At 45.9% G+C, this 7,150-nt stretch overlaps 1 pseudogene; it reads right to left on the bottom strand.

Moving 5' to 3' along the window:
- Positions 1-3,818: 3,818 nt before the first annotated feature.
- LOC123039119 (hydroquinone glucosyltransferase-like) lies at positions 3,819-5,786 on the bottom strand (annotated as a pseudogene).
- Between the last annotated feature and the right edge of the window lie 1,364 nt (positions 5,787-7,150).

Raw genomic sequence — 7,150 nt, 5'->3', positions numbered from 1 at the left:
GTGAGATCTGTACATGCTGTTTGTTTCTTATCTTCTTTTTTTCTTGTGAAGGGTGCAGGTATGCGTGGTGGGCTTGGCATCTACCACATCCCATTCCAGTGTGTCTCCTTCACCTGCCTACATCTCCATATGTTTCGAAACCAAGCAATCCAATTATTATTTTTGTACTTTGCTCCATTCTTTTGTTACTTTTTTTTGCCTAGTTATTTTAGATTTTTATGTGGCATTTTCCTCGATTCATTTGTTTGTTCCTTTTTCTTTTATAGTTTTGTTTTCCTTCATCTTTTTTGTAATATTTTTTCCTTGTTTCTTTATTTTTTTTCTATTTTCTGTTGCATATTATTCTAATTTTATGTAAAACAATTATACCTCAATCACGTCCTTCGTCCGATGACAAAAACACATTGCGATTCTTGGATTTGGTCACATAAGACTTAGTTGAGTCGCGCGAGCGATGAATCTAGGCATCGTAAGCCGTGTTCAGCACGGGTATGATAGGGTTGTAGGCTTCTTATGTTGCATCCCGGTTATTTTTGCATTGCAGCCTTTTTGTCCTCTTTATCCTGTTTTTTATGGGAGATTTTGAGTCATCGGGTGTTTGTTGCCCTTATTTTTTTATTTCATTTTCTTTCTTTTTTATTTTCATTCTGTTTATTTTTTCTTTTTTTCAAATTTCTTTTTGTTTGTTTTCTTCTTTCAGATAGTTTTCTTATTTCTTTTGGGCTATTTTTCATTTGTCATTTTCTCGATCGATAGAGAATTAGTTATATCTCATTCGTTTTGGTAGCTATGGATTTTAGACATCAAGTTTTGTGTGTGGTTGACATGTGTGTTGTGTTGATGGCCTAGTACGTTGTTGCTTGCTTTTTTCACTCTAGTCAACTAGAAATCATATTACTCCCTTCGTTCCTTTATATAAGGTGTTTTTGTTTTGTTTTTCAGTCAAACGAGTGCAAGTTTGACCGAGTTTTTAGAAAAATATATCAACATTCACAATACGAAATTTATATCATTTGATCTATCATGAAAATTAGTTTCATATTTTATCTACTAGGTATTGCAGATGTTGTTATTTTATTCTATAATCTTGGCCAAACATTCAATTGGTTGACTTGCACGGAAACCAATACACCTTATATTCTGGAATGAAGGGAGTATTACATAGAGAAAAGAGGAATGATTTTATCTCTATCCCACTGATTTTTTGTTTTAACTTCATTTTGTTTTTTCTTGTATAACTATTAGTTCTTGCGCAACTGCATAAGACACCCTTTTATGTGCATTTGTAAGTACTACTGCCCAAATGGTAATGGATGTGGGCTCGACTTTATTTGTTCTTTTGCTAGTCTTTTTTGTTTATAAAATTTGTTTTTCATGTTTGAAAAAGGGGGTTTCAACTGAGACATGTCGCATGCCCACTCACAGATTTTGCAAACCTTACACTACGTGTGGTATGCAACTGGATAGTGACACAACTGCAAGTGCATTGGTCATAATCCAAATGCAACTGGGTTCGGGAAGTGGACGCCGGCTAGTTGCATCTCCATTACTAGACATGCAACTACAATTCACAACCCGACTTCAATTGCATAACCCAAGACACAACTGCAAATGGGTCGGGAGGTGGGAGCTCAACAATTGCATGTCCATCATTAGACATGCAACTTCAAGTGTTACAACCCGGCTGCAACTACATGGCCCTTATGCAAATGCAACTGGGTTTGTATGGGGGTTGTCGGCTAGTTTGATGTCCACCACTAGGCATGCAATTGCAAGTGCTACAACCCGGATGCAATTGCATGACCCCCAACATGGATGCAACTGGGATTGTAGGGGTTGTCGGCTATTTGCATATCCTTCGCTAGACATGCAACTGCAAGTGTTGCAACCTGACTGGAACTACATAGCCCTGAATGCAACTGCATGTGTTCCAACATGATTGGAACTTTATGTTTAGAGGGGGCAGTTGCATGCCCAACACTGGCCATGCAACTGCAAGTGCCTCACCCAATTGCAACTGCATGTCTTTCCGACATGGTTGCAACTGTGGTTTAGTTTGTCGGAGTGGGCGACGATGAGAGGGGGTACAGTTGCATGTCCCACACTAGTCATGCAACTGCATGTGTCGTCTCTCGACTGCAACTGCATGTTTTCCAACATGGTTGCAACTGGGGCTTTGTTTTGTTGGAGGGAGCGATGGGAAGAGAGAGGGGGCTCATTTCATATCTAACTGTAGTCATGCAACCGCATGTCTTCCAACATAGTTTGCAAGTGTGGTTTTGTTTTATCAGAGGGGGCGGAGGGAAGAGAGAGGGGGCCAGTTGCATGTCCAACTGTAGTCATGCAACTGCATGTCTTTCAACATGGTTTCAACTATGTCTTTTGTTTTGTCGAAGGGGGCAACAACAAGGGAGAGCGACCAGTTGCATGTCCAACTGTACTCATGCAACTGCATGTCTTCTAACTCGGTTGCAACCAGGGCTTTTGTTTTGTCGGAGGGGCAGCGGGGAGAGAGAGGGGGCCAGTTGCATGTCCAATTGTACTCATGAAACTACATGTTGTCCAACATGGTTGCAACTGGGGGCTTTGTTTTGTTGGAGGGGGCAACAACGATAGAGAGGTGGGGCTGTTGCATGTCCAACTGTAGTCATACAACTGCATGCTTTCTAACTTGGTCGCAATTGGGCTTTTGTTTTGTCGGAGGGACCGCGAGGAGAAGAGGTCAGTTGCATGTCCCACACTAGTCATGCAACTGTGAGTGTCGTCCCCACGACTGCAACTACATGTCTTCCAACATGGTTGCGACTGGGGCTTTGCTTTGTCGGAGGTGGCAGCGAGAAGAGAGAGGGGGCCCAGTTTGCATGCAACTGCAAGCAACACCACCAGTCAGGCATAACTGGGGTGCAAGAGGGGCAGGTGCCTAGGAGCTTGGGCGTCCCGGTATGAGAATTTACTTTTCAATTTTTCATTTTTGGTTTTGTACTGTCTATTTATTTTTGCATTATGGATTTGTGTTATTGTTTCTTTTCTAAATTAGTGATGTTTTGGACATTTTTCTAAAAAATAATGCCACTTGATTTGCGCACACGTGGGCTGCACACAATTCCTTTATTTATTTTCCTTCCTTTTTGTGTCAAAAATATCTGCTCAAAGAAATACAAAATCACTACACTTTTCTTTTAAGAACAACTACACTTTTTATATGCATTATGTTTGTTTGAGACATACTACAGTGCACATCGGCTGGGAGCGTTGAGACATTTTTGACAGCCCAAATACAAGCTAAGAAAAAAAAACTAAAAGAAAACAACATAAAAGAAAAAAAATATGAGGCTGCCCACGTACAAGCAAGGAAGAAAACAGCCCAACACGAGAGAAGCGATTTGGGAGAAGAAAACGAAGGACAAAAGCAGCCCACATAAGAAGACAAGGAAAAAAAAGGACGAAGAAAGGTCGCGTACACGTTAAGCCAGCCAAGGGAAAACGAACGAACGAGCAGGAATCGATCGGGGGCATCGCCGTGTACTAGGATGCTGACATTAGCCGACTGAGACTTCGACTGAGTAGATGCTGACATCAGACTGAGACTTCGACTGAGTTCTAGACAAACCCAAAGTTAAAATAAAAACAGCACAAACCAGCTCACAAAACAGTCCAGAAAAAAAAACAGCACACATCTCGTAGCAAGAATCAATGGCTAAGAAATTAACTGACCCAAATTCAAGAATTCAAAATTCAGGAGACTTACATCTAGCAATTTTCAAAATAAAACGCATGACGCAAATGTGATGGTTTTATGCTATTCACTCATGAAACTGTTACTTCTCTCGGCCAAGCGCCGCCTTCAACTTGACGGCGACCTCCTCAAGCGCCCGGCGCGACGGCCCCTCCGGTGACCACGCACGCGCTGCCGCTTTCTGCAGGCTCTCGGCCCGGCGCCGCAACTTTTGGCCCTCCTCCACGAGTTCCTTCACGGCGGTGGCGATCTCCTGGCGCGTCACCAAGCATCGATCGTCCTCTCGTGCCGCCGGCACCCGCAGCGCCACCCCGAGCTTCTCTTCCAGGATAACGGCGTTCATTCCCTGCTCCGCGTACAGCGGCCACGCGAGCATCGGCACACCGCACCCCACGCTCTCCAGCGTCGAGTTCCATCCGCAGTGTGACACGAAGACGGCGGTCGCACGGTGGGACAGCACGCGCACCTGAGGCGCCCACGCCGCGACGGCAGGCCCCTGCCCCTGGTTCTCTCCAAGAAGCCCACGGGGAGCCACGCCAATGGGTCGTCCTCGTCGTCGCCGCCGCCGTCGGTGCTTGGCATCCGCACGACCCAAAGAAACCTTTGGCCGCTCGCCTCCAGCCCGGCCGCGAGCTCGGCCGTCTGCTCCACAGAAAGTACCCCGCCGCTCCCGAAGGCGACGTACACCACGGAACCGACCGGCTGACGATCAAGCCACTCCAAGTATGGCGACGACGCGCCCGCGGCGGCTTCGTCGGGGTCTGGCCGCTGGACGAATGGCCCCACCGGGAACACCGGCGGGAAGAAGAACGCGCCCGCAGCTTGCTCCAGCCGCTTGAACGCTTCCGCGGTGCCAGGTTCCATCTCGTGGAACGTGTTCACCAGTATGCCATCGGCGAGGCGATAGCTCCGGACCAGCTCGACAAGTTTCGCGTACCGCTGGTTCGTGAAACTGCCGCGGCGCTTTCGCCTACAAATTAAAGATTTGTTTTTAAATAAATTATTAATGAAATAACTTATGAAATTCCAAAAACATTATTAAAAAATGTGACCCAATTTTGAAAATACAAAACATTTTTCAAAGCATATGAAAAACTGTTGCAATTCTGAAAGAAAAATTGACAAATGTGAAATCAGGAACTGTTTTTAAAATGCTAGAGTTTCAAAATTCCAAACAGTTTAAAAAACACAAAACGAATTGAATTTGTGTGAAAAATAGAAAACAGGAACATTTTTAACTTCTGGACAATTTTAGAAATGTGCAGACATTTTTTAAACCTCACGAATTCTTGTTGTGTTATAGTGGGCCGGCCCAAATTCTTGTCCGTGAGAGTAGCTGGTAATCCTGGCCGGGATTGTAGTATTCCCAGTGTGCCAAACAGGTATAGGGTCCAAAATAGATCGGGATTACAAGTTCAGAGTGCCAATTTTCGGTATTCAAAGTTCAGGGTTTGATTTAGTTTTCGTCTACAACTTCAAGGTTTATTTTGGACTTTTTTGCATATAATAATCACAAATACACTCTGATAGTAAAATCTATATTACCACCTAGGCCACGCCTAGGGCGCTAGGCACTAGGCGAATGCCAACCCCCTCGCTTATGCCTACCGATTTTTCCAACCTTATTTAAGTACCCAAATCATAGGACTTACACCTACCGCTTTTTCCAACCTTGTTTAAGTACCCAAATCATAGGACATAGGGAGAAGGTCACTCTACAAGATGGTCTCCTTATTTTCCCTCCACTTGACCTGCTCCTAAGAGCATCTCCAACAGGCGTGCGAAATTTGCGGTGCGCTGAAAAAACTGCCGGTTTGGCGCGCGAGCGGCTACGCGGCACGCTCCAGCAGGCGCTCGCGCGGAAAAGCGGCAGCGCGCATGGTAGTTTTGGTGCGCGACGCCCGGCGCGCTGGTTCAAAGCCACGCGCCTGCGCCCGCCAACAACCAGAAAGTTCCCTCCCGCCGCGCCTTCTTCCCCGCCCCGCCGCCGATGCGCCTTTTCCGGCCGCCACCGAGCCTTCTCCCCCCGTCGGTTCCAGCGCCCCGCCATGTCGTCGTGCCCCCAGAGCATCTCAGGCTACCACGGCGTCCGCCTTCGCCCCTCTGGCGTGTATTACGCGGAGATTCGCTCCCGCTATACACGCCCCGGGCTAGTACATTCAACACCGCCCACGAGGCCGCCTGCGCGTACGACGCGGTGGCATGGCGCCTCGGGCGGCCTCGGCCGCGGATGAATTTCTTCGATGTGCGGACGTGCGAGCAGGCGCAAGATCTCGCGCTTCCCCCGCGACTAATCGGCGACCAGCATCGCCGCCTCCTCATCGCCGAGGCGACGAGCACGCCATGGCGGTGTGGCGCAAGCGCTTCTTGCGGGATGTCGCAGCCAAGAACGAGTTCTGGGCGCAGAGGAGGACGGAGCGAGCCGTGCGTCGGGCGGACAAGCGTGCGAAAGGAACTAGCGGAAGCCCAGATCAAGCTGGGACCTGTGTCGACCTGGGATGATGAAGATCCTCGGTGGCTCGACGCGTTTACGTCGCCAGACTACACCACCGAGGAGGACGAGGAGTAGTCTAGCATCGTTTTATCTATTTTTATTTAGCATGGTATGAACTTGCTTGTGGTTTGGGACTTGAACTATGCTATGATTTTGAACTATGTGTTGTTTCATATTTCTTCATATGTGTTGTTTATATTTTTTTCCAAGCACCGGCTGGTCTCGTGCGTTGGATTTTACCACGCCTGGTGAAGCGCTATAGCGGCGCGTTAAATTTTGCAGCGCCTGGTAAGCAACCACCCTCCTACGCGCACTAAAACACTATTTCGGCGCTGCAAAAAATATTAGCGTGCCACACTACTGTGTGCCTGTTGGAGATGCTCTAAGATCTTGCTGATTATATTATTTTCGTTATGTAAACGTCAAACAAAAAACATTTATAATAGTTATATTTACTAACAGCTATATTTCCAAAGGCTACATTTTGGGGTCTATGATATATACTCCCTCCATCCCATAATGTAACTTATTGCCAAAAAAAATGGAAGCGGATTTGTAGCACTCGGTGCTTCATACCCCTATACGAACATTAAATTCAAAAAATTACCAAGAAATTTGAAAACAAAATCTAAGATTTTGGGATATCAAAATGGGGTGCCGATCTACGTTCGCGTGAAATTTCATGAAAAAATACCAGGAAATGTATTCGTGGCAAAAAAGCCAAAAAATTCCTTTGTGTAGAAAAAAACTGTTTGGATGGATTTTTATCGGACAATATTTCCTTTGCCACAGATACGTTTCTTGGTATTTTTTTTTTACGATCACACAAGAGTAGATTGAGAATCCACATTTGATATCCTCAAATTTCAGTTTTTTTATATCTTTTATGATTAAAATTCGTATAGGGGTGTGGAGCACCT

This window comes from Triticum aestivum, chromosome 2B (genome assembly GCF_018294505.1).
Source record: "Triticum aestivum cultivar Chinese Spring chromosome 2B, IWGSC CS RefSeq v2.1, whole genome shotgun sequence".
NCBI lineage: Eukaryota > Viridiplantae > Streptophyta > Magnoliopsida > Poales > Poaceae > Triticum > Triticum aestivum.
The sequence above is the reverse complement of the archived record's forward strand: the minus strand, read 5'-3'. Positions and strand labels throughout refer to the sequence as shown.